General features: G+C 36.5%; 1 protein-coding gene across 3 annotated transcripts in view; it reads left to right on the top strand.

The window, feature by feature from the left end:
- SRPK2 (SRSF protein kinase 2) overlaps window positions 1-27,952 on the top strand; it is a 125,351-nt gene that overhangs the window by 11,351 nt on the left and 86,048 nt on the right. The window lies entirely within an intron of this gene.

Genomic DNA, 27,952 nt, shown 5'->3' with positions numbered 1-27,952 from the left:
TTTTCCCCTGGGCTGCTTTCCAGCCACTCTGCCCCAAGTCTGTAGTGCTGCCTGGGGTTCTTGTGACCAAACTGTAGGACCTGGCATTGGTCTTGTTGAACCTTATGCTGTACAAAAAGCTTGGATGCACAGACACATGAAAATTACATAGGTTTTTGAAGCAGTGAGGTAAAAAGAAAGTATTTTTGGCTGTTAGAAATAGGGATGTAGAAGCAGAAAGTATAAATATTACTGTCTTGTCAATCAGTTTTTACTAATGCTACATGATAAACACCAGTGCTTCCACAGTGTTCAAAAGGCATATGGGTGTGACACTCAGGGACGTGGTTTAGTGGTGAACATGGTGATGGTAAATTACTGGTTCTAGTTGATGATCTCAAAGGTATTTTCCAACCTAAACAATTTTATTATTATATGAAATGGCAATGGAAGAGCTGCATACATAGTAAGAATTTCTTGTCTAATTTTTCTTTTCTCATGTAACTAAGATGCACTTGCCAGCAGAATTGTTTTGAAAATTTTCCCTTATATTAGGACTTGTTCTGCATTTTAATTTCTGTATTTATGATACTCAGATCATCTTGACATGAAACACAACAGCAGACCTACATTAAACTGAGGACCAGAGAGATGGGAAATACGTTCCTCTTTTCTATTTTGTGTTCAAGAAAGTGGAAAAAGTAAACTTTATACATAGATTTTCATAGTCCTACTTCTCTGGAATTATGTGCTTGGAGAGTTTTTCAATATTGCATTATTACATAACATAAACCAAATGATTTTATGAGGCTTTTTTATTCTGGCCATAGAAATAATTTTATTTTGGGGAGTATGCACTATCTTAGGCTTAATTCTGTATGTAGTCGTTGGGGATTTACTTTATTTTGGGTGAAAGCAGAATTAGATTTTTCTATACTGGTGAAAAACCATATTTGATGGGTCTTGGGAAAATTATTATAGATGTTGATGTTCTCCTGCTGGCTTTTATGATTATTTAATATTGTTGAAACAAGCCACTAGGTGGCAATATCAATTAAAAAATTTCCAATACATGCAGTTTAAGTTGTCATCTAAAATGGGGCACTGAGGAGTAGGTTTGATTAAAGTGAAAACATTACAACTTGTTGTATGCAAGATTTTCTTGATGCAGAGAGGAAGTGTTTTTCCAAAGCACTGATGTGGGTGATTGCTGACTGAGGACAGCTGGGTGTATTTGCTCGGATAGAGAGGAAATGTGGTTTCTCTTTTTTGTATTTCTGCAATATTTGTTAGACATTTGCAAAGTTGAACTATTACCATACTTCTTGATGAAACTTGTTTTAACCTACCAGATACAATAAGTTGGATTGTATCAACGTTACTTGAGAAACAAATCCTTATTGGCATGACCATGAAACATTTCAAACTACTTAATTTAAAATCAATATGAATTTACTTATGGCTGTGGGTGGAATAATGAAATATTTACAAGTTACAAGTAGACACTTATTAATGGGTGTGCTGATTTTATCTTTAGTGTGGGTGCCACTGTGCAGCACACAGGCTGGGTTTGTATGTGAGAGAGAAGACTGCAGGGACTTGCACAGCTAAGCCATACAGAAACAATATCCCATGTCACAGGGCTTGACTTATCAGAGGTATCTGGTCCTTTTATTTAGATAAGTGTATCTTTTTTGAGCATGTTTATTGAAGATGCTTTTGCTGGTGTTCCTGCTCAAGGAACTGTTCAAGCTCCTTTTTGGGTTATTACTTGGGGAATACATATAATGAAATTGCTGGTATGCAATTGCTACTGTATTAGTGCTGATAACAGTGACATTTCTGCTTCAACGTGGTTTTACTGGAGCTCCTGGCTACCTGCTCCACCCTGCCTGTACCACTCCAGCACATGCATTTTTGAAACATCTATGTAGTATGCTGTGCTCTTGTTAGGCTTTCTTCCTGGATACTTTAACTTCTGGGGTTTGTTTCCAATGCTTTGTTCTGTCAGTAACCATGCCATGGCCCTTGGGTATTTTCGAGGAAGTAGTGCTGTCTATTGCTTTAATACTTAGTCTTTATTTTGTTAGGACTTATAATTTCATCAGGCAGTGGCTAGAGGAACTAATTTATCTTGAAGTGATTTATATTTTGCCTTTGTTCTGTTTGTCTGCTGCATATTAGGGTTTTGCAGTGATTGTGCTCCGCAGTCCTTATGTCATGCAATTTCTCCTGATCTATTTCTGGGGTGGTTGATACAGCACAAGCATTCCCTTCAAGTGCTGCTTTTCAAGCGGTATTGAAAATTCCTGATTTGATGGTCTTTGTGCCCAATAAACTCTGTCATAGATCAGACTAGACTGCTTGTTTAGAGACATTGTGAGTGGTGCTTCCTAAAGTCAGTGGTAGTGTTCTCACAAGTTGCTGTGTCTAGTATATGAGGTCTAGGCAATTAAGGATCATGCCATTTAAGGATTTTTTTTTGTTTGTTTGCTTAAGTTTTTTTACAGATTTAGCTTCAGTGTCTTTTCCGTTTTCTTTTTGAGGTAAGTAATTGCATCGTACATGGTGGTATTGTTGCTCTAACATGGTTCTCTGCATGCACTGCCTCTGTAAGAGTAGGTGCTTTAATCTTACTGTATTACAGTAGACATTTAAACTCTGCTGGGATAAAAGGAAGGTATTTTCAAAACTTTATATTGTGGTAAGACCTATGCCTGTAGAGTCTGCTGCTATTAAGGTTTTTATTAAGTTTAATAATTTATAATTTATGCACTACACTGTTACAGGCTGTGTAGAAAGTGCTTCATGGTTGTGGGCTGTCTTAGGCATAGGGATCAGTGAAGCCACATCAATATTGTATCTGGGATAACTGAGCAGGGAATGTAAATGCTAAAATTCACTTAGTAGGCAAAATGAGTTGGCAAATGCTGTTAAAGGTTTTTAGACTCTGATCCAGAATCCAATGCCTACTTTCTTGCCGTTTTCCTCTTCCTGGTATTCATTGCTGCATGTTTCTGTAGGTGAAGTATCCTGGTTATGTTTGAGGTGGCCTGTGTTAATGCAAGGCAGAAACTTGCCTGTGTTATTTATTAAAGTGTATTTTCTGTGATTGTGTGTGTTTTAAATCCTGGTGGAATTTCTTCTACCATGAAGAAACACTTGTAATTCCTTTTTCTCAGGGTTTATTTTATCCAAAAATGGTGTTATGTCATTGCTGCTTAACAGCTTTTCATCCAGGTGTGGCATGTACTTTGCACAATGTGTCCATTCCCTCCTGGCATTCTTGTTCTGAATGCTTTGCTTTCTGTGATGGCCTGGTGTCTGTATTAACACAGGCTTACCATATCTGAGTCTCATCAAATGGGTCTCCCTTTAACAGTTTTCTAATACTTTTCTGTGATTTTCTACCTTAGTGTTCCTCCCTTGCCTCTTCAGGCAGCTCCTGGTTCTATAGGGACAAGAACAGCCATGACAACCTGAATATTCCTTGTACTTCAGTGCCATTAGGCTTTCTTTGTCATGAATTTTTATCCTGATATTTAAATTGTACTTCATTTGACTATTTTTTTCTACTGATGAATCCTATTAAGAGTGAGTACTGGATGCCTTTGTTCTTGTAAAAGCTGGGTTGTCTTTGACTGATTTCAGCTGGGTTAATCACTAAGCAGGTCCCTGATCACATTTATGTCTGGGAGTTTCAGTTGGAAACAAGAATTCTCAAATAAGTTAAAATACCCAAAATCAAAAGCCAACAGATGGACTGCTGGAACTACCTGCCTCAGCAAGTACCCTATCAGGACTGGTGCTCTGTAGACAGCCCTGTGCTCTAAGACACGTCAGAAAGTGGGATGCTTTGTGGGATGTCTGTTTTTTTGTCTGCCTTGCATGCTGAAAAAGCTAGCTTTAATTCCCTTCATTTAAAGCATTTTTAACATTTTTTTGCAGTGCTTTCCAGTTTAAAGTTTATAGATTGTGCATACTTTTAATGTTTTTTTTTTCCCCTATGCAAATAACAGTTTTGTTATTTTCCCTTTTTTTCTTGAAGACAGAGTAAATTCTGTAGGTGTGCCCTTGGTTTATGTCTCCCAGTGCTGCAGCAGAGCAGTACCTGGTTTTGTGTCTAACAGCGATACACCCCCAGGGAGCAGGGACTGCAGGCTGCTTCTCAGTGAGGGAGATCCTTGAATGCAGCACGGGTTGAATACTCAGCACCCAAGCTAATTGATTTGTTATTTCTTTAAAATCTCCAGAAGTGTGTAAAGTAGTTGACTGATTCTTCCTGTACCTTATGATTTGTGCTCAGGAGGTGCTACTAGTATGTGTTTGTAGACCCTGAAATAAGAAGTGTTTCTGGTTCATCAGTTTTCCAGTGGTTCCTTAATTGTGATATGTCAGGCAGGGAAAAATGATTTGCTGTGACTTTGCAGAACTACAATAAATACAAAGTTGACAATGAGTTTTGGTGATGGTCTGAAAAATTATGGAAGATGGCAGTGGTTTTTGCTCCAAAATCATCTGAATCCATCTGTTCCCTGTGTGGATTTTCATTCCTATTCAGTACTGCATGCTTTTGAGAAATGGATTCAGCAAAGTATGGATCTGTTTTTGATAGCTGCAATGGAAAAAATATTTGTGTATAGTAGAATTATTTTCCTTACTTTTTTGTTTTACTTTGTAAAAGAAGGGCAAATGCAATGCAGTTTGGCTACAGGGCTCATTTAGTTAAATCCTGAATGCAAACTAAAATATTGTTTCTGTTGTATTGGGTTTTCTCTTATATGTGTATGTTTTCTCAGGCAAATTGTCCAAGTAGCCGAGGCCCAAGATCTTGTCTTGAAAGATAACCAAGTTATATGCTATAGAATCTATTGTGTTCCCATTATATTAAGCTTTGTTTCCATTTGTGTCCAAGTAATTACCTGTTTACTAGCTACATGTTGACTTTTACTTCATTTCTCCTGCAATAAAAAGTGACATGAATGAAGTTTGACATATTTACACAGCTCTTTATCATAAGTCCTGTTTACATGATGTAGTAGAAGTTTTAGCTGGCTAAGGAGCTGGTTATCTGTGTGCTTATGAACAATTTGAACATAAACACAAATAGTAAAAGGAAGTCAGTTCCACAACCACAGAAAAAAAGCTGCATCTTTTAGTACCCTTTAGTGTATTTAAAAACTTCTTTAAAATTTTTCTCCCCTTAATCCTCTCACAAAGGTTTGGCAGCTCTGTGGAAGCAAGCAGAATACTGGCCATCAGTCAACTGCATGCTTGGGTTGACTTCTTTCCTACTTTCATTTGTACTGCATGACTGATAAAATCAGTCATAGAAATGCACTATTTAGAATATTTCTTAGAATTAGATATTTTGTAGTTTGTTGCTAGGAGCATGGGGACTATATAATAAAAATGCAACTGTCCTTGTAACTATCATGATATACTACGCAGCCTGATTTTTTCACTTAAAGAATGAGCAACTTAAGTAGTGTGCTACTTTGAGACGGGTGAAATGTCCCACCTATGGTCCTGTTCAGATTTTCTGTGAGTGCTGTCCTCTTCTACAGTGAGGTTTTCTTTGAACAAAACTTTTTTTATTCTTCAATGTAAAAATTAAATTTTGCTTCGGTGGATTTAAGAGCCAAGAGGGCACTGGCTTATGCTTTTGTCTAAAATAGTCTGAGAGGTAAAACAGGGTTTCACTTCTTTGTACTGTGGTAGGTTTAAAATACTATTTTACTTTGCTTTAAAATGCATCAGCTAATGTAACTAATCTCCATGTTAGCATGTTGAGGGCCTAAAATGAGCTTTACGTGTTAAGAAATCCCTTGATGTGCATATAAATCAGTCCAAGACTGAAATGAGTAGTGAATGCTAGAATACATATTTTTGTAACTTCTAAGTACAGAAGTTGAGAGGCTCAAAATCATCCAGGGACCTAACAGGCTTTGCAAGTGACAACTTTTTCTTGACTACTCTTAAAACCAAATCAGGAGATCTGGGTCTCAAAGACAAACTATGAAAATGCATTGGAATTGCCTGCTGGGCAGGGGGTGCAGAATTAACACCTCTGGTTTGGGCAGGTGTCAGAGTTTTGCTGTCCTTTGTCAGGAAGGTGTATTTGAAGGGTATTGGAGAAGCTTGCAGTAACTGGAGTAAGACAGTGGGGGAAAAAGTTATAATCATGGGCAGTCAGGTCCTGTTAATTATGTCATTTGTTTATGTACTTGCAATTAGTTATTTTTGCAAGTATTTCCACCCACCCTTTTGAATTTATTTAGTTAACATGCTCAAAATCTCAACATTTTAACAATTAAAAATTATAATCCAAATATATCTCAATAAATATTACTAAATGTGAAAATTATTGTGGGAAGGTGAAAAGGGTAGTTCTGTCTTACTTTAAATTGTGTAGTTGCTTACATTTTTCCTAAAAGCACCATAAATTCTAATCAGAATGGTCATTAAGAAAAAACATTCCTGGATAACCTTGTTATTCCATATCCTGCTGTGGACTTACCTTGTGCTGGAGAGGGAGCTGTGCTGCTGTGAGGATTATTCTTATGCTGTGCTGCTTTAGAAAATGGCTTTTGTGTTCTGCAAACCTGGAACTTGTGTCTAAAAGGGATTTGTGACTTGTGACTGCATTTGTGACTCACTGCCAGGCTGTGGTGGAATGGCTGTAGAATGCAAAGTTTATGGAAATCTCTTCACTGTGGTTTTCAGACTGGAACTTTAAGCTAGAATTAGGTATTCCTACACTGCTTTAGACTACCAATTTATCTGCATATCTTAACTGCAGTGACCAAGAGTGTGGATATGGCTTTGAAGATGTGGTGTTTCAGGACTTCAGTGTGTATGTTATGGTGCACCAGTGTTATAATTTCAGAGAGCCATAGCTAGGAATTTTATGCTGTTCTTTAGCTTGTGTGGTATTATTTAACAATGCATAAAGAAATCACTAGTGTGAGTGAAGCTAATACTGCGTTACTTAGCTTTTGAATACCATTAGGGTGATGTAACTGCCTTAGATGTGGCATTTTGCACTTGTGCTGAGGTGAAAAGTATGGAGTGGGCAGAAGTGGTTGGAAGGCTTTGTATTCAGTTGTGTGAGAAGAACAAAGTACTAGTTAGTCTTACCTGTATCAAGTAAAACCACCAAAACTGCAGTGGGACACAGCTTAATTTTAATACCAGAAGAACAGGGAGAGAAAGCTAATTTTACTTTAAATAAATTAGATCACTAAGGTGGCTGCTTGGGAATTAAAAAAAAAAGAAAAATGATAGAAATTGGCATATTAAGTTTTTCTGGGTCAGATTTGGGGAATAAAGTTTTAAGCCAGGTGTTAGGGCATTTATTTGTATTTGGAGAGACCGCCATGGAAATAAAAACCCAGAGGAACTAGAAATACGTAGCTACTTATTTAGACACTGATGGGAGAAAAAAAAACCCTGACTTGTAAAGGAAAACCTTACTACTTATATAAAATCTTATAGCAGGCTGAAACATGAGTAATTAAAGTGCTAAGTCAATGTGGATTATTGCAGCATGAGCCAGTCTGAATTTGCTTCATTATATGATTGTGCTGCTGCTAGTGATGAACTGAAATCAAGACCTTTGGTAATTTAATAAATCCATATAAGGAGGTGAATATGATTAGATTTATAATCTCAGTCTTGTACTGATTTTTAGCTACTTGCAGCAATGCATGTATTCAAACCAAGTATTCTTGAGTCATTATTTGAAAGACATCAGTAAACCAGACAATTTTGTTTTGCATGAGACCTACATTTAATTTTGTTTTGGACTTTACATGTTGTTCATGTTTGATGAACAACACATTTGGTATTCTAAATTTAACAAACTGATGTTTTTTGTAATAACTTACACTAGGTAAATTCAAAGTCTTTAGCAAAGGTCACGTAGGAATATAACCTCAGATTCATGAAAGCTTCAGGCTCCTCCTTTCCATTTAAGTGACATGCCAGAGGTCACTTGGAAAAACATCTTTTAGGTAGACAAAGGGGACCTTTCATTCCCATCTCAGACATCAGCTGATGGGGCTCTTCACACAAATTCTTTGTTTATGTGCATCTCATTTACAGTTATTAAATTACCAAATGAAAGTTAAATACTGTCTTAGGCACTCAGAATATTTATACAGTCAGGTTCTCCATCAAAGCAGGAATTAATTGTAAGATCTAAAGCAGATCAAAAATACGAGGGTGGGTTTAACACTTGTGATGTTTTAAACAGAACAAATGTTATTTATTTTTTTTATGCCTTCAAGTGATAGATCTGTGTACTACAGAATTTCCAAAGTGGAATTGTTTGTCAATGTGGGTTGACAAAGCTTTTATTTATCTTTTACTATACATGTTTTAAAAATTATTTGCTTATTTTGCCTACTCTTGATACTTATATTAGAGGTGACTGAAGATGTTAGTTCTTCTATATAGCAATAGATTTACATGAACTGTATAGTTTATGTTTATATATAAATAAAATTTATATTCATAAATATATTTATAGTTCATATAAACCTGAAGCTCTAATACCTCATAGGAGAAAGCAAGCTTTTCCAGTGCTTTGGTAAGAAAATAACTAACTAATAATAGCCTGTAAGTAAGGGAAAACATAAATTCCTGTAAATGTTCTCAAGGTGTTTCAATTTGGAGCAGTATTTGCTTTTTAGTCTGCCTTGCAAGGGAAAAGTTTTGGTTTGAACCTCATTATTTTGAAGTTTTTATCTGAAGGATTTCCCTGCTGGCATTGATGTCAGCTTTCAGAATGGAAGCTGTTGGTTTAAGGAAGAGACACTTGTACAGGAACTGCCAAGCAGGGTCATCCTAGAGCACAATACACAGGGCTGCAGAGACACATTAAGCTATCATGTTGTATATGTGGTTTTTGTTCTAACATTGACAATTATGTATTTTTTTTTTTGTTTCTTTGTTTTCCTATACCTGTATTTCATTTTGCAGAAGACTAAGCCTGATATAGTAATTTATCTTTCAGATAATGGTAAGGTCTGTAATTGTTTTCTGTAAATAATCCTGAACATTGTGATAGCTTACAATATGCCAGCTCTCCAACAGAGAAAAATACTTGACATTCTCTAAAATTGCCCTCTAAGTAGGTTTTATATTCTTTCTTGTTCTGCCTTTTTGAAAGAAATTATGGGCTGAGGGCTCTTGAAGCCCTGTTGGACATTTCTCTCTCAGGGTAACTCATGAACTCCCTCATCAGTATCAGCGGTTTTGAATTGTGAGATGTGCCGTTCCCATAGGAAAAAATGCCTCAAGCACAAACCCAAGTCTGGGGATTGCTTGTGATACTTAATTCAAAGAGAATGACAGTTCTATGCTATTGTATTCTGCGACTGAAATGATTAAATATACAATAATTTATTTATAGATAATTACAGGAAGTATTACTTTGAAAATGAATTCCCTTAAATATGGCCTTCCATGTTTTGACTGATGAACTACAAAATATTAAAGCATTATCCTGTGAAACCCTGTTCCACTAGGTTTCAGAAGTTATTTTTCTGCCTTTTTACTTACCTTCTTTATTTTTAATGGGGTATAGATTAAATACGCTGGTCAGTTAAGACCTCATTAAAGAGGTAGGACCTTCTGAGATTCAGGGTTGTATGCAGACTGCCTGCAAACATAAAGCCAGTAGAATCTACGTAAACTTTTTGACATAAATATTACAGATGTCTGTAAGACTTTGATATCTCCAACAGCTGCATTGAAGACTCAGTGGTTTGAGTAATTTCATTCTATGTTATTTTTCTCACTTCTAGATCTGTTCTTGTTGAACGTGTTTAAATTGATTGTCTTGAAGGTGGAAAAGCAAGGACCTTGAACTGGTTTGTCCTGATTACACACTCATCCATGTGTTGATGACTGTAACAATTTGACGTCTTTGGGGGCCCTTCTCAGTGAGCAGGTAGTGCTTTTGACAGTGATAATGCTATGAGAGCATTACATTTAATTAGCATAATTTGACTTGAAACAGGACTTTCTGCTCAAGAATGAGAAGAAAAGCAATCAATAGACAAAAAAGGTTTTGATCTTCATTTATTAGCTGGTGTTTCTTTCTAGAAAAGCATTAGGTATGTGACCTTTGTTTTTTTTTTTTAAGACCGATATAGATAAAGTTGTTTAACCTTTCTTCTTCATGATTTGGCAAGCCACATAAAGTTAGAAGTTCTGCATGGAAAATTTGTCCTTCAGATGGATGCTTAGCACCGTCTTAGAGTAGATTCAGAGTTGGAGTGGGTGAAGGCTGCCTTGATCTCTGTAGTTGTTGAAGAATCTGGGAAAGAGACCTGTGGTCATCTTTTGGAGAACTAGTTAAGTAATTAGCATCTTTTGTGTTTTGGGTTCAGCTGCAGAAAGGAAATGTTGACTGGCCATGTGACATTGTTGATAATTGCTAGCAGTCAGTGGCACTGCGCAGTTGCCCACTTCATGATACAGAAATGTGTGATTCAAGAAAACATTAGAATATAAATGAACAGTAGCAGTTTCTCTATATTGATGCATACTGAGAGGCAAAAAGCAGATATCCATAGTGTTAAATGTATGCACCATTGCTTTAAAGGTTAAGTAATACTGAGATATCCTACTATTCAGGCATATATTTAAATGAATACAGAATTCAGTAGAGATTTAAAGAAATGCACATTCATTTAAGAAATCAATATAGTTTTGTCATCTAGTGAAGTCATGAAACCAATAACAGGAAGGTATTTTAAACTACATGGTTCTTGAAGACGCAGTCATTTAATTCATAGTATTTTCCCCATTCCTCCTTTCAGAGGCATTGCAGCAAGATTATTACCAATCCCAAATTTTGCATAACATTAATTCCATATGTTAAAGAACATTGTGCTGCTAAAGATAACATATTGCAGATGACGTTGTGTTAGACTGCTGTTTATTCCATGTGAAGTTGGTATGGAATCATGAAAGCTCTTAGAAGAATTAAGAAACTCCCCCCCCCCCCACCCCAAAAAAACCCTGTAGTACATGATATTGTGCTGTGACTTAAAATACAAAATGCAGAAAGGCATCTTAATTGAGGCTGGGAGCAGTAAAATATATTTATGTGTTAAAAGGGAGCTTCTCAAGCGGGTAGAAGAGTTTATGTGAGAATAGAAATATATACACATTATCTACCAACTCGATCCCTGCAGGATTATCCCCTTGAGACCTTCCAAGAAACATACATAATGAATTCTATTTCTTATTTTGGCTGAAGTATCCGTTCAAAATTTCTTCATCAGCAGTTGCTCTAAACTGAGCCAGATTATTTTTTCCCCTATTATCTGCACTTGCCCACTGTGTTCCTCCCTCATGTGCAAATCTGATTGCATCATCTGTCTCTTCATACCTGTCAGCATTGTAAACCTTGCCCACTCATTCCTTATCTCCTGTAAATGCTCCATTCTTCTTCTTGTGGTGTTCCTGTCCTATAAATACCCTTCATCACGAACATTTGTAGCTGCTGCACTCATCTTTTTCAACCTCCTTAGCCATTTCTTGCCATCATAGCCATAAGGAGTTGAGGAGATGATGGATTTGGTTGGCAATTGCATTACTCTAATGATAAATGTTACTTGTGTAGATGCACTTAAAAATGTTTTTATCTTGCCATGCTTGCCTTTTCTTCCCCCATGGTATACTCCTTGTATTCTTAGCCCATAAGCTCTTCATTCAGGGAAGCAGTCTTGTCTTTATGTTTTTATATGGAACAGTATGTTCTAACCCTGTCTGAGGGTAATACAATGTAAACTCTATATAAGAATATTTCATTATTATATAAGATGTTTTGGCTGGTGTAGAGAGGATCCTAAGTGTTTTTTGTGAATTGTGTCTGATGGCAGTGTTGGAGCTAGAATATGAAAAGCTGGAGTCTTAGTAGGTTTTGAAGTCTGTCACAAATGCTCCATGGCTGTAATGCTGTAGGAGATAAAAATAAGGACTTAGCATGAAAATGTATCTGAAAAAGGCGTTAATACCATAATATAGATATTTGGAACATGCTTGTCCTAGAATTTCTTTGTGAAGGTACAGAAAGTTCTGCAAAGAAAAAAAAAAAGTGATTTAAATTGGAAGGCAGTACAATAGTCCTCAAAAGGGAAACAAGTCTGGGATCTCCCTGACAGTTGACACTTTCCATAGTCACTGGAAAAATGTGCATTTTGAATTTCAAATGAACTTAACAGTGCTGTGTCAATAAATCACAAATATATCCTGGTACTTATTGGTCATGATTGTGGTTTTTTGAGGAACTGTGTGGAGTACAGCTGTCTCTGAGATGAAAGCAGTGCTTCAAGAGCATCATCAGTGCCAAGTGTCCTCTACAGCCTTTTGCTTACAAAGAGAGAGAAGGGAATATTATAATCAGTCTGCCCTGAGGAATGCCGCAGGAAAAAGATGACTAAGGATTTTTTTTTTTCAAACAGGAAAGCAAACTGCAAAGGAAGAGGGATTACTAGAGGGATTTAAACATGGACTGTAATAAAATGTTGATTTCAGCCCCTTCTCCTCTCTGCCAAACTAATGAATGTTTTCACTTTACTTTGTCAGAATGAGTCTTACAGGGCAGAACTCAGCTCAGTGATGAACATGTCCTCCTCTTCTAGAGAGCCAGTCTGGCTCTGTGGGTATAGCGAGACTGAAATGGTTCTTGTCTCAGAATTGGAAACGTGGTGAAATCTACTGTGAGCTTTTCAAACATAGAAAACACCAGACTGACTGACAGGGTCAGGCACACTGAAGGGAATATGACTTAAATCAGGAGCAGTATTTTCAGGTACTTGTGGGATGCATAGCTTTGTGTTTAAAAATGGAAAATACAGCTATTCATGATGTTTGTTTTCCTCATTCATACATAACAATTTACTTATTATTTTCATTTTTAGTAGAAAATGGCTGTTTTTTGAGCCAGTCACAACAATGCCACTATGTAACAAAGCCATTTGAGAAAATGAACAATATAAAGGAGACTAATAGTTTAAAACATGTTCTCTGAGCACATTCTCTCTGGGTAGATCTTAATAGGTTAACACACAGCTTAAAATACATATAAAGTCTGGTATACAAAAATAGTCTTAAGGACAAGACAAAAAAAAAGGAGGACTCCTTGATATGATTCAAGACTACGTACTCTGAATGAAGTAAGGAAAGATGAGTAAAAGCCTGACAGAGGGCTTAAACTGGGATTGTGATTAATGATACCACATGTGAGTAAATACATGCAGATCACATGTTTGCTTTTGGCATGTGTTAGCAGCTGATGGTATGCAGGATTTTATCTGCTAGTTACTCCCTAAGTGTGGTTACATTTTGGTCTCATGCTTGTGCCTGTTTTAGCATTGCCAAAATCTCCTTGACTGGCAAAGAGGGACCAATCTTGGCTCTAATCTTTGAAACACTTAAGGCAAATTTTGTGTTAGCAGCAGTCTTGAATATTTGACTATTGTGTCTGCCCAAGGGCAAGAGAGAGGAGGCAAAAAAAGGCTCTGCCTCAGTTGCACATATGCAGGCTCTCTACAAGTAGGGCCAAATGGTCAAGTTAGGCATTTCTGGTGTTTTGCAGTGACTTAAATGACTTGCAATGACTAAAAATCCTACACCTGTGTGAACCCTTTGCTCTCTCAGGCTGTTTTGCAAAATACTGATGTCCCCATCTCAGAGAACTTAAAAAAAAAAAAAAAAAAAAAAAATAGAGGGGAAAAAAACTCATCCAGTTATCCTCCAGTTAACTTTTGTGGGTGCTGTGCCAGAAATGCATAGAAAATAGTTAGGGTATAGTTGTATTTTGTATGTGTTTGTTTTTAAACTCTGATTATCTCGTGCAATTATTCTTGCTTGGACACTCAGTATGTGCATACTATTGTTAGGAGTGTAATGGAGAGGTAATTTAAACTGCTCTGGTGCCAATCTGTATGCGTGGCAATATGCCAGGCATAAGCCAACCTGTGCCATCGCTAGACAGCCTCTCATTAGCTTCTTTAAAGATATTTCAGTGGTCTGACACTGCAGGGTAATTGGCAGAATAAAATAATTTATACTTTGTGACATGGTTTAATAATAAAAACTAGCTATAATTTAGGTAATATTTTCACTTTAATGATCACACTCTTGGTTTGAATTCTAACTGTATATTTATATTTTAAAATGTTGCATTATTTATTTTAATATAAACATTTGTTATAAAAGTGGTAATTCAGAACAAAAAACATTACATGTCAGCACTCTGCGATAGATTTAGCCACACAGCAAAAGATAAGATTTTTGTTGATTGACCTATTTCTCTTTTGCCTCTTACTTGGACTGTGGAAGATTCAATTTTATTCTATCATTCAGCTCCCTGTTAGTGGATTTGTTGAAACTTCAGTTCATGGAATGGTTACAGGATTAAGTCTTCTACCATTTAACTGTTCTGTTCAGCCACTCTTCAAGTGATATTTGCTAAAATGTGCCCTGTTATAAGATGCTTCAGTCTTTCTGATGAGGATTCTGTTCCTTGAACTTGCTGTGTGTCTAAAATTTTGTCTTCTGTCAGGAATTCACATGTTTGTATGTGAACAGATAGTGTGCTATTAGCTTCAAAGTTTAAAAAAAATAAAAATAAAGGGATGCACAACTGAGTTGAAAAGGGTCCATAATGGTTGCTGTAACTGTGGCAGCATCCAGAGTTTTTCAGAGCCTGGTCCTGGCTGCCGAACACAGAGTGTGGCCATGCCTGTTCTGGAGCATGTGTGCTCTGGAAACAACAGTGGCTACGTAGATAATTCTGTTGTGCTGCCAGCAGTAGCAATATATTTATCGCCTCTGAAATGTTACATTTTCTATGACAGTAAATAAAAATAATAACTCTGCAATGGCCTTTACCCACCCCAGGTTTTAAACATTTGGCTTGGTAACCAGGAGTTTCATATGAATAGAGATTAGGGGCATTATAGGTCTGAAAATGTACTTACAGTCCTGTATGTGTCTCTTAATCCACAAATATATCTGCTTAGATTTATCCCATTTAACTCTATCAGCCTGAGTGCATTTCTGTCAGTATTTAAATTTCCCTGTACTGTTGTGTACTTCCTTGTCTATCTTGCTGTAGTACCTAAAAAAAAAATAAAACTAGCCTTTTTATTTCTTTGCATAAATATAAGAGTGATGATAGCAACAAAATACAACAGAAATTTATTTCTTTTTCCCTGTCTACTTTTAAAAATTATTTTACTCATCCAATGTGCCTATGTATTCTTACAATTTTCTTTGAACTTTTTTAAGCACTCCACTTTTTTTCTACTGATACTCTCCCTGGTTAGTTGTGTGTTTTTTCAAACTTTGTCATATCCATGTTATTTCCTTTTTCAGTGAAGATGAAATGTTAATTTGATTGATGACTTGTGTCTGTGTAAGGGGATTTATGTCCTATTGGAGGTATATTAGTACCTGTTCTAAAGTTTAGCATGTTTGGATTGCAGCCAATAACAGCACTTAAAAAAGTTGAACAGCTGAGTGACTCTGTTCAACAAACTTTAGTAAAAAAAAATCCAAACCATAGCCTTCTTTCCCTATTTATACCTTATAGAAGGAAAGTGATTTGGTGTCATTAATACACAAAGGTGGGTGATAAGTGATATTTTAATCCCATGTTAAATGACAGCAGAAGTTGGTAACCAAATGGGTGAAGATTATATGAATTGATACAACTACCTGAATCTGTACAGTAAAAGTGGGATTCACTTGATCTCATGTGGCTGTCTTCAGTGTAGGCATCCACATTCTACACAGACTTCTTTATTGCTGGTGGGGAGATTCTGGCACTTGGAGAGGACTGTTGGACATAGACAAGCTTAACGTAAAATAATTTAATTTATACTTCTTCTGGATGTGGCCTTTTCTTTATCTAGTTCCCTCATGTGCTTTCTCAAGCATATTAACAGAGGGATGAAATAATTGTAATAATTATCCTAGAGGGATAAAGTCTGAATATTTTATCACTTTCAATCATTTTTTCTAATGATATTTCTAAGTAAAAGTAAACCAAGGCAGTGTTAAGTCTTCCCCTTCTTTTTATTCTAGTTGGAGGATTGGTTTGCTGACTCATTTTGATGGGAAGTTTTTCCAACTTTAACGTAGCAATTTGTGGGTGTTGCATAAAAAAATAAAAAAGCAAGGTCTTTTTCCTAGTCTTTTATATAGTAAGCATGAAGAATAACTCATCAAAACTCCAAAGAAGATCCAGTTTCTAAATGTATGTTTTACTTCTTCTTGTTTTCATGGTGTTATTATACAGCCTTATTCACAATGGGCAAAAGCTGAATTTCTAATGTAAAAAAATAGATGCTGCAGGTTCTCTAAATACACTTTGTACTTTCTTAAAAGTCAGGTTAAATTGTACTCAAGATACCACATTTTCCAGTGTATAGAAATCTCCAAAACATGGTTTTAAATGTGAGGTGATGGGTGCAACTTGCAGATCTGCCATTTCCTCAGCTGCTCTTGCTCAGTTGCTTGTTTAGAAGCAGCAGTGCAGCCATGGGGGGAGAGCAGTAATGACCTTACTGTTATGTCCTTTTGGGTGGAAAGCAAGTGTTATTTTCCAGTGCACATTCGGGGGTATCCTGTAGACATTGCATAGAAAAGCACATATCAGTCTTCCTTAAAATATTCAAATTGCTCTTGTTGTCCTTCTCCCTAACAACATTGCATCAGCTCACTTGAGCACATTTGCTGCATTTAGTGTTTTCCCTTGCAAGTTGCATCTTTTTCAGTTTGATTTTCTTCCTACACTCTCCTGAACTTTCTCACCCTTCTTTGTCTACTGTCTTCAGCTGTCTATTTTTGCCTTGGCAACATACCTTTTCTCTGTCAGTGTTCCTTCTCTTTCTTCCAGAAATTTTGCTATATTTTTCTATTGCTTCATTTTTTTCTGCTCTCAGTGATTTCTGCCCATTTTCCCAACAGTCTCTGTACTCTTTCTAATTTCTTTTCCTTCATGTACTTACTAATTAACATTTGAAGCTATATTGGTGATTCTCATAACTTAGGAAAATCACAATTAGAATCAATTTGTTAGATGGTCTCTTCTTGTGATGCTTATTCATAGTTTCTCATAATGGGTGTTAAATATCAGGAGGAAATAAAGATTATATAAATGTAGTCACATTCCATGTTTCCCAAATGGCGGGTGAAGTAGTAGTGGCACTTAAAAATATATAATCTTTGAAGTGTGTTTCCTTCCTTCTATGGGAGCCAGGATGATCATTGGTGAGGTTTGTCTGGGCTAGACTTGTCAGTCCTGTTGAAACATGATTAATCTGATTTTCAAGTATGTATCTTCTGTGACTGTAAACTTAGATACTTTAGGGATTGGTGAATAGGCTAGTGAAGCTGGAAGAGAATTCAGATAGTACAATATTCCATGCTCTTTCATCAGACTTTTTTATTTTATTCAACAAGGTTTTCAGTTTTTTCACCTGTGTTTATATGAAGGGAAATGCTCTAAGGTTGCACCCTTGCTCTGAGTCCTCAGCAAAATGTAAAATAGTAGGTAGAGTGTTATCTGCCAATCTGTCTTCTCATTTTCCTTTTGATGTCTTTGTGATTATCTGCACTGGTCATTTTCAAAACCAGTTTCTTTTATTTCAGTAGGGTTTTATTTTTATGAAAGACCTAAGTGACACTGTTGGCTGCCTGTACAGCATTGTGTATTGTTTAAATGCTGCTCTAACCAGTGCCAAACTTAGGACTGTGCTGTTGCAAACCTGCCATGCCAGCAGTGAATTCTCTGTCTCATGGGGAGATGCAGGTGTGAACTGCTGAGTTCTGGTTTGAAGGTGCCATGGGCTGGGCTCAGGCGTGTGGCAGTGCTGCCATGGGCTGGGTCAATCACAGCAGCCCCAGGTGGGCCAAGGACAGGGAGGAGCAGGCTGGGGACAGGCTGGCCAAGGTCCTGCACCTCCAGCAGCATCGCTCCATCAAATCTGCGCCACCACATCCAGCAGGAGATGAGATGGGAGGTACCAGAGGGCCGCGACATCGCCGCGCGTTTGCAGCGTGGAGGGTGATTTCTCGCCACCTACATCGCTGTGTCCTCACTACAGAAGAAACTATTTGTAGCCAGCTTTGAGGCAAGACAATAGCAGGTTTCACTTGTGATTGCTGAATAAGTGATGGGGAAGTCAGATGGAGAAGAGGAGAGGGTGTGAAAAGAAGTAGAGCTAAAAAAAAAAACCTTGAACGTCTTAATGTTTAAGAGGTGGTTTTGAGGCCAGCCAAGAACGCTTGTAATTTTACATCAGCAATGGCTGATTATGATACAATGTAGATGAGACATTAAAGAACAACAGGGGAAAAAGGCAAGCAGCACAGATCTAAATAGCTTTACTAATTGCAGGATCAGATGTCATCAGATCTGGACAAACCTCTGTTTTATGTAAATACTGTCCGTGTTGGGGTTGCTTTCAACCCTCTCCTTTCTTATAAAAATATTTTGTCCTTAGTAGCCAGAATTTTATTTTGATCAGATTTTAAAAAATGCCTTCCTTTTCTCATATCTTGCAGCAAAACTTTATAGATGTTTCTCCAGATTCCACTTAATTTATCGTTGTTGCATATGTATAATGTTTGTTTTTTTCTTTAAATCATGCAATTTCTTTGAAGGACAGAGCAAAAACAAAGCAAGGGGATATTCTGACATGTACTTGCATGCATATTGTATATTTTATCTATACAATTAAAAATATTCCTAACAGAAGTCCTTCAGGACTAGAAGGCTTTCATAGCATTCCCTTACCTGGAACACCTCATATTTTCTCTTTCCTTTTTTTGTGAATGTAGTATGTCCTTTTCAATATTTACAATTCCAGATACTTAGTATATACATGTATTATGTTGTAATTACATTCAGACTTCACAAAGACAGGCATCTGAAGAATTAAAGGTATTTCTGTTCCTTATAAAACGGGAAGTGTCAGCTGGCTGACTGCCAAGGTATCCATGTTGGGTTTTTGTTGAAGGAAATACTTTCCTGTGTTACTGCTATGTCCATTGCACTAGGGAGAAGCCCAGTAGAAAAATCCCCAGTATTTTCATGTTGCTATGTTAATCCAGAGCACTGGCAATTAAAGAGTGAAAATGGTATATGTGAGAAAAACACTTGAAATATAATTAGATGGTTCCTCCTTTTGTGGGCACTGCATGCGTATTTAAAATTTGTCATCGTTACAATTTTATCTCGTTACAATTTTATCTCCACTAATAATTCTGAAATTTAATTTTTCTTTGTATGAGCTTTACTGATGATACTGTTCCCAAAATATTAAATTTGATCAAGATGTAAGTTAAGAACAGATCTGTTTATTTAACTAAAAAAATCTAAGGTACTAAAATGATGCTGTGCTAACAGAGAATCGCCTTTGTTACCAGGTGTGATCCTTGCAGCTTTATCTGTTACTGGGGTGTGTGTTACAGTAGACAGCGATTTCCTTCCCTGCAGTGGCTCGGGGTTTTCTGGCTGTCAGTGGTGGTGGCAGCAGGAAGGCACATCCAGGTGTGAGAGGCAGGGGTGGTTGCAGTCAGCACATGTGCATCTCCAGTGGCTGGAAAGCTGTGGTGCTTTCACGTTAAGTTTCTTCTGCCACTTGTGTGCTTTACCTCAGAGATAGCAAAGGTGTGTGCAGGTGCCACAGATCCCAAGCCTTTTCCTTGCAGTAATTGATGCTGGTCTGACAGGCTCAAGCAGGATTTCAGAGCTTGCATTGGCCCTTAGTTATCTTTTCAACAAGAAACAAGCTGCAAAGAACATACTTGAAGGCTAGCTGACTGCTCAGATAGAGAATTTTGAGTTTTTCTTTGATATTGGGGAGGTTGCTGTGAGCCAAATCCTTCCTATTTCATTCAAGGGTGACTGGTTCGAGCCTGTACTGCTGAGAGGATCTGGTCAGGCTTATTTACACAGGAGTTAGGTGTCTAAATGTAGGAGCTAGAGGTAAAGCCAGGTGTATATGATGTTATTTGGTGAATATGGCATAGCACAGCTGGCATCAATATCTTACTTTTGGCAATTTTAATGGCTGCTGAGGATGCTCCTCGTGCTGTTATTCCTTCATGCAAAACACTTTTTGTTTCCCTGTTCTGCCCCTTGTCTCTATTATAAACAATATGGAACATTTTATATGAAGTGTGACAGAGACAACTCTGTAACCTGTTCCATGTTCCTCAAGACTTAGACTTTGGGTAAGCTGATCACTATGTGGGCCCACCTCCCAATGGGGCACAAATCACTGCTAAAGTGGAAAGATTTTCAGCTTGCTTTGTGCTTGGGATGATGTGCTTTTTTGATGGACCTTTTTCTGAGAACTGCTTGTACTCTTAGGAGCCCAGGAAAAGGTGAAACAAGTCCTTCTCATGTCCTAGATAAAAAAAGGCTGAGAATACCTTTGCATCTGAAAATTGAAGGAATATAAGACCCTGATGATCTGCTGGATAAGAAATGTCAAAAACCTTGCAAGAATATTTGAAAAAATCAGTTGTGTAGATACTGTGATAATAATCACATTATAAAAGCATATTGAAAAACATACAGCAAATGTACTAAATATCTCAATTTAAGAGTATTTCTACTGTAAGGATTTCTAGCTGTAAATTTTGTAAGGCAAAGTAAAAATATAAGGCTTTTTAGAACAGTGAATGATTCTGGAAAATAAGAAGAAATTCTAACCTGAAGTTTAAGGTTATAACATGTATTCAATAACTGTGACCTCATTTAATCCTTTTGGGTAAATCATGTAGCTTCATCTCCTAGGAGAGGGAGAAGTCAATGTGTGCAAGATTTTATGAGTCACTGCTTTAGTCTTTATAAGGTAACATACACTTGACTCAATTTGGATGAATAGAAACCTGTTTTTCCTTTAAAACTGGAATTGTCATTTTGCTACATTAGAGCAATTTATTTTTTTCTTGACTTTTGTAAAAAAATAAAAGCATGTAATAGCAAGTGATGGAAAAATAATAATAGTTGAAAATTTGAACAGCACTTAAGACATTAAGGCAAATTACAGACCGGAAAGAAAATGCTATTATCAGAAGAATCCTAACACAGTAATAATTGTACTCTAGAATATAAAGGGAATAAGGTAGAAATATTTTGGATTAGAAATCAGAAATCCTTCACTCCGTCCACTGAGTTAAGATAGTGAAGATAGTAGAAATTATGTAGTTTGAGAGTGTCTAATACTCAGTGTTTTGGTGTAACTTGAATTTTTTTTCAGCTTCAGCAGAAAAGATGTCCATGTATGCTCGGCAAACCGCTTGCCTCTAGACAAGGTTTGGAAAATACAGCAAATGGCTTGCTGTGTTTCATCTAACAGAGAAATAAGTTTTTAATTCACTCTGTTCTCTAGCTACCTTGTGTCCAACTATTTCCATATGGAAATATGGTTTTTTACCTAGTAATAGGAACCAGTTGGCAGCTGATTTTAAAAGGACAAAGGATATGCTTTAACATACTTAAAATATTTTGGGTTGTGTTGTTTGTTCTTTTTCCCCTAAAACTAATAAACTTGTAGGAATAAGCTTTCTGTTTTCTGGCAGCTCTAGGAAATGTTCTCAACGCTGTCCCTGTCCCCTCCAAACAAAACTGTTCTCATAAATCTTAAATACTTATAAATAATAAAATTCAACACATCAGTAATTAGGAAATAACAAGCACAGATACATTTGGGGTGAATAGTGCTGTCTTTGGTGTGATTCCTGGTATTTAATCTGACAAGTAGTTATACAAAATGAAGGATTTTATTTTTCTTTGCAGAATGGCTTGTTGGAAAAGCACAGATTTTCAAATAAACTTTGGTCAGAGTTGTTTATTGGCCTGAGGTGGGAGGAGGGAGGGAAAAGCAATGTGGTGTTGGGCATATATCTGGTACAGCAAATGATGCCAGACCCAGCAGAACTATGAGAATGAAGAATTCCTCTTATTGTCACCTTTGTGTTTCAGTAAGCATTTTATTAGGGAATGTTACAGTCTGGCAATAGATCAGATGACAGATTATGTCCGCCAGGTTTAATTATGTGGATGATAAAAGAAATTCAAATTAATAGTTATGTTTAACTAGTTAAACATAGGTAATTCTGCTTCCCTGTGTTCATAATGGATGATTTTTGAGTAATTTTAGCATATAGTAATGCTTTTTTTCTTAAATATTTAATGCTTCCTCAAATTTATTTCCTCTACAAACTTCCTTCAAAATTGATAATATATAATCTGACTGCATTAAAAATTCTTCAGAGATGTAACTTACATTATTTAGGTATATTTATATATTTGGAAACTAATTATTTAAATAAGTAAGAGGCAAATTCATCTGTGCATTTTGGGTTCTTTTTTCCTTTTTGGAGAAGCAGAAACAAGCTTGACTGCATGGTGGATGTTCTCAAACTTGTTTTCACCCTTGTGATCTGCAGTGTGTGCTCCCTTCCTACCACATTTCACTCCTTTCTGTATCCCGTGTTTTTCAATGTCCTCCTCATGGTGAAGATTCAGTGAAATGAAGTTGTAAAATGATAGTACTGTTGCTGGTGTTGCTATTTTTCTTGAATAAAATACCATTGTTCTGTAAGTTTTTAACAAATAGTCTTCCATTTTCTTCTGCAAAAACAAGGCAACAACTACCATTAAAGGTATGTACTGTCAGAGCAGCTTTGGCCTCTATTTCTGTAGGATGTCTGTCTTTAAGAATTAGGGTAAACATAACTTTTGGGTACTAACTGGGACTAGCAGCCATTTTGAAGGAAGACATGTTTTCTTCAGAATATTTTGTGAAAGTATTATTTTTCCACCACAGCCCACATGTGGAAAACTGTTTAGAAGAACAACAGTGACTATGAATACTATGAACATATTCTTTAAAAGTACCTGAGCATATGGTTCCAGTAGTTTTAAGTATATCAGAAGTGTAAAAGGTAGTGGCTCTGAGATCACTAGAAGATCAGATGAAACATAGAGTTTCTCAAAAACCCCAAAAGGGTCAGTACTATTAACATGGAGTCCATTGAATGTACCTGTAGATACTGAGTAAATTCATCTTCCCCTTTATGCAAGAACAAATGAAAGACTTAAAAAAAAATCTATAATTCTTTTCCTGTCATTAGGTCTTGACTCCTAGATATTGTCTGCCAAGCTGAGCAAGAGTATTTGAACTTGTGAAGTGTAGAGAAAAATCTTCCCTTTGTATCTATTATTTGGTCCCTAGAACCTGTGTGTGGGACAAGGAAATGGTTTTTTTTCAAAACATGCTTTGCATTCAGAGCAGTAGCTAAAACATGACTCTTACAAAAATGTTTAAAATTTAAAGTGCATTTCAATATTACTGACATTTTCTAATATGTGTCTTTAGGAAAGGAGAGAGTTTGCTTTATCATTTGGAAGTAAACAGTTTCTTAAAATGGTGATTTTAATATTACAAGAATGGCATAACCTTAAAAGTTCTAATTTCCTCATACTCTGAGCAGAAATATCATTTAACATATTGAAGAGGAATAATACTAAGAATATTAATGTAACCTCCTCAAGAGGAGATTGCAAACAGCTAGTTTTCCTGTCACTTACTCTTCAGTGAGGCAGTTGCTGGCTTGTGTATCAGTATTGAGGTGAATGTTATGCATGAGAGACCTGAAGAAGTCCATAAAAGTAGTAATTTTCCTCACTTCAAAACCACAGTAAGATCTGGAAGATGATTTTCTTTTAGGACATAAACTCTCCATGCTTTAATACTATCCCATTTAGTATTCATATGCTTATCAAATTTAGGCTTTGTTCTGTGTTTGTGCCATTTTGAAACCTATTTTAATCACATGGCCTGTGATTCTAGTCTTGTAGAACTATTTATTTAAAAAGTACATGATCTAAAACATAAAAAGTGAACCTTTATAGACTTGAACCTCTCAAGTTGTGTGCAAAGCTATCTCATTTTGTCTGAAGTCCAGTGCCTCATCAGGAGCTTTTAAATTTATTGCATTTTGTGCTGTTTAGCATGTCACTTTAGAATGTACAACAATTATCCAAAGCTCAGAACAGGTCTGTCCACGTAAAATCACATTAGTGATACTAAAGTTCCTAGTGCATTTCATGACTTCAACACTGAAAAGTTACTTAAAACAGTCAGTTTGATTAATTTGATTTAATAGTTTCAGATCTGTCTTCATAGGTTCATTTGGCAAGCAGGACTATTTCTTTTCACAGTAACACTGAAAGAAGCCAACTTGCAGCAGCATGAGTGTTTTATAGGCAAATTTTAAGATCCAAGCAGCTGTAGCTGTGATGTAAGGATGGAAAATTCAGTGGACAATAGACTAAGATGCATATTGATAAGAAAGTATGTGGAAGTACATGTTTAAAGATAGTGTAGAAGAAAGTCTAAAAGCACCTCAAGCTTGTGTCCAAACATACAACACACAGAAAATGGAAGAAAAGCATAAACCTCCTAGTTTATGATCTGATTAGACTAAGAAAATGTGTGGACAAGCCTACCTATTAATTAAAAATGAAGTATATTTTTCTTGGCTCTATTTAGTATAATATTTATTTTAAAAAGGATGTATGGAAACTTATGTGGCAGGGTTTACATTGCAAAAAATTGAAGGTACTTACGTGTAGATGCTACTTTGTTCCTTTGCTTCCAAAAAGCACAGGGGTGGTGGGAGGAAGAAGCTGTATTAGTTGAGTTCTGCAACAGTGGATCTCTGCCCTGGATAAATTTAATATGTGCACTGTCAGTAAGATATTTTAATCTTGACTGATGAACATGTTGTAGACCATTGAGATAATCTGTTTGCGGTAGACATGATTAAATTTTTAGCGAAACAGTGACTTCTGTCAGTTGACTTTGAAATCGTGGTGACTCTGATATCTACCCATATGTCACAGGGAACAGTTTGTGCAGTGCCATATACCTTGTCCACGCTTTTCCATCTGTGATTAAACAGCAGCTAGGATTTTTAATTTTCTTTTATTGTGGAGAGCTCTTGTGTGTGGTTTTTTTTTTTTTTTTTAATTGATAGAGCAAATAAACAAAACTCCAGGCTAATTCTGCTCCTCTTTTCTTTTTTCCAGATTATGCATATATCCCTCAGAGATCCCTAGTTCCCACATTAATTTTTCTTTTGTTCTTCTTCCACACTGCTGAAATAACAGAATTTCTCTTCATTCTGTGTGGAGAGTTTCTTCCCTTAAAATTTCTGAGCTGGTTTGTTCTAGATTTGGGATGGAAACTTCAGGTTGCTTGGAGCTTTTGGTATGATGCTCTCCGACAAATCCCCTGTGAGTTTAGAAACTGCCAGCCTTTCTTTCTAGGACTCTCTTCTCCATTTTTCCAAGCCTCTGGTATTTTTATTTTTGGCATAGCAAATGCCTTCTTGCTTTAACTTCATCTGATGCCTTTTTCTCTAGTCTAACACACAATTTCCACTTTAACATATCAGAGGTGGCAAATATCTAGGCTTTAAAAAAAATACTATGGTTAGTTTTGGCTTTGTTTTGGTTTGAAAAAATAACAATCATGATGATTAGGAAGCCATTTTGGGCAGTGTAGAGCCTTTCTGGTTTTTGTTTTCATTCAATCACAGCTTGAATAGTATGGCTTTAGAGACTTAGTGTATCTGCTTCTCTCAGGCTTTGGCTGAGAGCCAGTTGTCTGCCACTTGATCTATACACAGTGCAAAATTACTCAAAGTGGGCTGATGAAGTGCATGGAATGGCTGAGGAGTTGGTGACAACGATACTACCTCATACCCGAATTTACTGTTATTTTGTAGCTGAAAAAATTTACTGCATTAACTGCTGCTTTGCGGTTAATGTGCAAGCTCTAATTTTCATTCATCTTCAACTTTTATTCAGTCAGTGTTATGATCTGGTCTGAATGTGGTTCTATGTAAAGTGCTGTCTTTTTTGTGGTCTCAGAAATTAGGACAGCCCAAAACTCTTCAGTCAGGATATAAATGCTTGCTCACTAAGCAGAGGTTCACTGTACCTCTGGGTGCTGATCAGTACAGTTATTGAATCTACTCATCATTTGCCTTTGTGGCACCGTACTTGAGGTAAAATGGAAGTGTTAGTTGTGTGTTAGGTAGGAGGGTCTTGAACCAAGAAACCTCCAGGAAAAGCTGTTCAATTGTTAAACTTTCATTTTCCCTCTCTTTTCTTTTTCTATTACTTTGAGTTTAACAAATACTGCTGTAATTTGCATTCTCTGGACGCAAAGGCTGGTAGAGTGGTGCTATGGTGACTGCAGTTTGAAGGGATTTTTCTGTTGTGTTATTTGGACTTGGGTTGCAATTTCTAAGTTCTAATAAATTCTGTAAATGATCCCAGAATTATGGATATGTAATTTATAAATAACCAAAACAAGGAAATTGTTGTTTCTGCATTGCTGTTTCTGCAGCCATTATTCTCTTATGGCCAAAAGGCATTTAGTGTAAAACTCATGTGTGTTATTTTGGTGATATTCCCATGATCAGTTTTGTACGAGGAGTGATAGTAATGGTATCAGCCTGAGTTTGCTGATGAGTTTGTGAGTTGGTGCTGTATGGATCTGTAAAGGTACAGATTAGCTTTTAAAAATTAACAAAAGGGCTCCACTTGCAAAAATCTCAGGTAATTGAGACAGAAGATTGGTAAATCCCAAATAAGAAAGTATTTCAAATCCCAAAACCTTGTGATGAAAATGTTACCTAATTGTGGAGTAGAATGTTCATTAGAACATTCGAATTTTTTTTCCTATGAGGTCTCATTTTATTTAAATTCTTCTTGCAGCTATATTAAATGAGTCTTTGTTGTCACTTGGTTACTAAATGTAAAATTAAATTTTGTGCTTTAATACCATAATTGAGAAATGTCTGTGCATCTTGTAGAGAATACAGGGGCTTAAAGTTTGCACTGAAGTAATTTATATCTTGGATTTGTTTTTAACATCTTGTAGTGTACTGTTAGCAATAAAGTCTAAGTAGAATAATCTCTAGACATCCATTGCAAAGCCTATATGGAGGCTTAGTTATGGAATAAATAATTTGAACACTTTGTTCCAAACTCTGTGAATTTTGTTTTGCTATAAAATCCTGCCTTGTTAATATCTGTTTATGTAATCTATTTTCATTTTTAAGCATCTTCAGAAGGAATTAAAAATTTGTTGGACTTTGAATTTGAGGACCGTATTTATAGTCAGTCAAGGATGTGTGGTAGCGCAATTAACTTTAGTTCATCCCTGCATTGGGATGTGAATCTGGGTGTGCAGAGAAATATCCTGGCAGCTGTGACTGTAGGACCCCTTGCTGCCTGGGATGGAAATAGTAAAAAAAGTTTTTTATGGTACTTACAGTCATGTAGTGGAGCCAGTTGTGAACATACTGACATTTCACGGACATGTTTTTAAAGATCTGAGAAGCATCTGCTTTGGATGTGAGAACTGAGATACTTTTGGGAGGTTCCTCTGATCAGTATGTTTTGGGAAGAACAAGTGGCATATGCTTAAAATGGTGATGATCACTTGCTAGCTTGCAAGCGTTCCACCAGAGCATGAGAGTGATAAAGTCATTCAGATTGTAATAATAGTTTGTAAAATATGTAGTTGAAAAAAAAAATTAATAAATCTAGTTACCTAGCTTTTCTTCTTCTGTTTTTAGAAATTTATATGACTTTGTACCCGAGATATGTATGAAGAGAGGAAGAAAATTCAGGTTGAAGGTCTTCCATAGTGAAATGGTTAATCCCAAACAGTTCAGGTTTACTGTGGCTGTTAACAAGTGGACATAGTGTGGCTCAGATCTTACCAGTATTACCATAGGTGGCATGACGGTCTCTGGTGAGGATATGGTTTTAAAATGAGGCTCACATCCCTGACTTTGTTCGTTCGGATTTCTTGGGTCACAAACCTTGACTCCAGAGCAC

This window comes from Taeniopygia guttata, chromosome 1A (assembly GCF_048771995.1).
Source record: "Taeniopygia guttata chromosome 1A, bTaeGut7.mat, whole genome shotgun sequence".
Taxonomy (NCBI): Eukaryota; Metazoa; Chordata; class Aves; order Passeriformes; family Estrildidae; genus Taeniopygia; species Taeniopygia guttata.
Note: the sequence above shows the minus strand (reverse complement) of the source record. Positions and strands in the feature narration are given on the sequence as shown.